Below are 4,878 nucleotides of genomic sequence, written 5' to 3'. Positions count from 1 at the left end.
TGTAACAAAATCTTTATTTTGTTTCTATTAAAGCAAGTTAACTCTTTCAATAGTAACAAATAGATCAATTATCAACAGTTGAGAGAGCAGTCATAAAGTCATAGACTTGGTCAATTGTGCTACAAGTCAAGTAAAGCAAGATATAAAGAAGAAAATCTTTCTGAATCAGTATCACAATTCATTGTCCTCATGTTATATTTCAAAAATAAAATAGTGCAAAGACATGAGAGCAAATGAGGTTAATTTTCCATTCAGAAATCTGATGGCTGAAGGGAAGAAATTGTCCTCGTACCATTGGGTGTTCATCTTCAGGCTTCTGTATCTTCTTCATGATGGCAGCAGTGTGAAGTGGGCATGACCTATGTGGTGAGGTCCTTGAGGATAGAGGCTGCTTTCTTAAGACACTGCTTGCTGTAGATGTCCTCGTGTCCGTGAAGGCACTGGCTGAGTTATCGATCCCTGGAGGTTTTATTTCCCTGTCCTGTGCATTGGCACTTCCATTCCAGACAGTGATGCAACAAGTCAGAATGCTCTCCACAGTACACCTATAGAGTGAGACTTTGAGGCTAGGGCAACTTTGTAGGTGACTGGTTTTATCTCAAGGGAGTAACACTGCACAGTGTCAGGATGAATAAAACTCTGTGCTCCCACTATCAAACAGGCATTCAGTCTCCTGGTCATTGATGGAGATGTCCATCATGGAGCGGGGAAGTTGGTGAGAGCTGGTCTGATCCAGCACCACTTAGGTCAGGGTCTGTCCGTGGTCCGATCTGCATTGACATGCCTCTGGGGGGCATGATGGTGGCGCCCACACGGTAGCATGGGTCTCTCTAGAAATTGGTGGTGTCCAAGATGGAGGCCCCCATGTCATGGCATGGTCATCCCCAGTAGATGCTGGCATGCGGCGCAATTGGTGGGCGCTGGGATTTCAGGGCTGTGATCAGCATACTCTTGTGTAGCAGCCCTTCTTCCTGCACTTGGAGCATGTTGTGTTCCCCACTGGGCAGTGTTTTCAAGGGTGTTTTGCCTGGCCACAGAAGTATCACTTTGGGTCCTCCTGGGAGACAGCGGCTGTGGTGGGCTTGTTAATTGGGTGCAGTAGCAGACCGGTGACCTGTAAACCTGCCTCCCAGAATGCTGACCCCTGTGTGGACCCATTTGCAGAATACATTTCCGCATTGCAGATGGCGATCTCCAGCGACTTTGGAAGTTCCATCGTCCCTTTTAACCTCTCACACACATAGTGAGACCTGATGCCTGCAACTTAGGCATCCCAGATCATGCCTTCCACATTTTTGGCAGCCAATACTGCCTGGAAGTTGCATGCCCATGCAAGTCCCTGCAAGGCCCAGAGGAACTCATTGCCCAATTTGCGTGGTTGCTGTCTTCAGCCCAGAGGAATTCATTGCCCAATTTGCATTGTTGCTGTCTTTGGGTGGCCAGCATATGTCTGCCAAATATTTCATTAATTTTCTCCCTGTATTGTGCCTCCATTCCTTCCACGTACCTGGTGGCATCCCTGATCATTGGGAACACGCGGGAGAAGAGAAGAAGCAGTCTGTTTGGCCACGAGGCCGGCTGAGTTTTGTAGGAAGATCTCAAAACAGCGTAGTCAGAGCTTGAAGCTGTCAGAGGCATCAGGCAACTGTGGATCGATCTCCAGCTTGTCGGGATTCAAGAGTTGGTCCGTTATTGGCAATGAAAACAAAAGAAAATTTGAATAAAATTGACGCAGTAAAAAACTTGAAAGCTGAGACTGACTCACTGAATTACAAGCTTTTATTCACAATGGACAAGGGCTTTCTGGGGAAGGGTCAAGGTGTTAGAGGCTTTATACAAGATCAAAAGAGGGAGGGCCTCAGTTACAGTCACAGGACAAGGAGGAACCAGATAATCAGGAATACAGCAATTCAGTAGTTCCCCACAGTTAGTATCTGATAAACTCCAGGAAAGAAACTGTCCTTGAATCTTGAGATCCTCATCTATTGTCTGCCCAATGGAAGGGGGTGGGGGGGGGGGGGGGGTAGAAGAAAGGAAGTGTGAAAGGTGTAGAAGCTCTTCCAAAGCATTAATCATGTAGAATTTAATAGTCTGCTGTTGTGTTATAAATATTTTATAGTACAATCTGCTATGGTGTGTATAACCTCAATCGTTAAACAAGAGGCACTAACACTGGTTCATTCTGATCAGGTGAGCTGTTTTACCTGGTTGAATTAATTCAGAGTTGTGTATGTTATTTACTGTTAGGTTTGAGTGTGATCCATTTGAGTGTGTGGAACTACTGAGATTACAAGATTGGCCAGCACTCCTGCATATCAACATCAAACTAGGTTCATCCTGAGGCGTGGGCAATCCCAATGGACTCAACGGCCTTTTTGCTGCTCTTTTGCATAGAGAGCATGCCTAGGGACACAAAGGCTGGCCCGTTTAGTATAGCGGTAGGGCAGTGCTATTACAGCAACAGCGTCATGGGTTCAAATCTGGCACTGCCTGTAATGAGTTCCTTTGTACATTCTACCCATGACCTGAGTGGGTTTCATCCCACCCTCTGAAATGTATGGGGTTTGAAGTTAAATCGGTGCATTTAGGCGGCGCGGGCTCATGGTTTGGAAGGGCCTGTTACCATGAAGTATCTCTAAAATTAAAATTAACATTTTTTGTAAACAAAACAATTAAAAAGGGATTTACAGCATGAAAATGGGCCATATTGCCCAACTGGTCTATTCCAACCAATTTGAGTGGAAGACAAAAGGCTGCAGAAGCTGTGATGCAGAGAAAAACAGAAATGCTGAAGGAATTCAGTTGGTCTCGCCGTGTCCATAGGAGGTGAAGATATATTGATGATGTTTCAGGACTGAACCCTTCTTCAAGGTTTAGGATAATGTAGGGAGCACCCGAACATAAGAAATGCCAAGGGGAGGACCAACTAGTGGTTGGAAGTGGAGAAGAATCCAGGAGAGGTAAAAATTGAAAGGGGAGGAGAGGGGTTTGCCTCTGTGAACACTGAGCTGAGGTAAAGGAAACAGAGGGTAAAGGGAAGAGGGAGATAGAGCAACAGGAAAGGAGTCATGGGGGGGGGGGGGTGGGGGAGCTAATGAAAACCAGGGAAGTTGATGGTATTGGAGAGTGCCCAGTTGGAATTTGAGGTCTTGTCCTTCCAATTTGCAGATGGCTTCAGTCTGATAAGGGAATGAGGTGGGCAATTGAAATGGGTGGCTACTGGGAGATCCCCACTATTGTCTCTCGATAGTGCCGAGATGCTGAACGAAGGGATCTCCCATTCTGTGTCCAGTGGCTCCGATGTTGCCCATGCTTGGCCGAGATTCCGCCAAAGCATTCCTATCCCTGTACCTCTCTCAATGTCTTTTAAACATTATAATTATACCTACCTCTACCACCGCCTCTGGCAGCTCATTCCATATATGAATCCATGTGAAGAAATTGCCCCCTTTATGTTTTTCCCATCTCATCTTCAGACTATGCCCTCTCGTTTTCGACCTACAATGGAAGAATACCCTGGCATTTCAGATTTCAGATTTATTGTCAGAGATTGATGAGATTCTTTTTTCTGTGGGTGAGGCAGAATTATCACTTAAAAAAAAACCCAGGTCACAACATACACATGTAAACAAATAAAGAAATGTAAACAGATTAAATGTGAACAAACTGCAATACAGAGAGAATTAAAGAAACAATAAAGTGCTTAAATGAGTCCCTGACTGTGTTTTTGTTGAGTCTGATGATGGAGAGACAGCATCTGTTCCTGAAACTGCTGGTGTGAGTCTTGTGCGAGTCTTGCTATACCTCTTTCCTGAGGGCGCAGTGAGAACAGACCATGCGCTGGGTGGTGTGGATCCTCGATGATTGCTGCCATTCTCTGATGGCAGTGTTCCCTGTAGATGGTCTCGATAGTGGGGGTTTGCCTGTGATATCTTGGACAGTGTCTACTATCTTTTGCGGGGCTTTATGCTCAGGGCTATTGGTATCCCCATACCAGACCTTGACGCAGCCGGTCAGCACACTTTCCACTGCACATCTGCAGAAATTTGTCAAGGTTTCTGATGTCATGCCAAACCTCAATTAACTCGTGGGGAAGTAGAGGCGCTGAAGTGCTTTCTTCACAATGCCATTATGGTCTTGGGACCAGGAAAGTTCCTCCGAGATAGTGACTCCCAAGAATTTCCTCACCCTCTCCAGTCCCTCCACTAATATAACCCCTCTTTTATCTGAAATGCAGATCGGACAGAAAGGCATAAACTATTTCCACTGATAGATGTTTACATATTTAAAACTTATGGAACACTGAAATCCAGCAGCAGATGATAAAATTTTCCCTTTCTGCTGTCAGTGAATGTTATCTGGGATGCTTTAGTTGAAAGGATAGTGGGATCAGACAAAGCTGTAACTTTCAACCAGAAATTACATCATGACCATTAGAGGAAGAATTTGCAGGGCTACATAACAGCATAAAAGAACAGGACTAAGCCATACAACCCCTCACCCCTTCTCCACCACTCAACAAGATTACATCCAATGTTTTGCCAAAGTATTGCTCTCCTCCACCAACCCCATATCAATTAATATATCAAATCTATCAATGCTGCTTAAATATCTATGGCCTTCTGGGATAAGGAATTCCAAAGTCTCATCACCTTCTGGGTGAATATATTTCTGCTCATCTCTGCCCTTATCTTGGTTCAGTGAACAGGCTATGGAACCATAGAAAACCAGAGCACAGAAACAAGCCCTTCAGCCCATTTAGTGCATTTCAAACTATTTTTCCACCTAGTCTCATCGAACTACACTTGGACGATAGCCCTCCATACCCACCTCCTGTCTTTGCATTGTTGGTTGATGGATAAACCATCAGCCAGGACA

Source organism: Narcine bancroftii, chromosome 1 (assembly GCF_036971445.1).
Source record: "Narcine bancroftii isolate sNarBan1 chromosome 1, sNarBan1.hap1, whole genome shotgun sequence".
Classification (NCBI taxonomy): domain Eukaryota; kingdom Metazoa; phylum Chordata; class Chondrichthyes; order Torpediniformes; family Narcinidae; genus Narcine; species Narcine bancroftii.
This window is presented reverse-complemented; position numbering follows the sequence as displayed.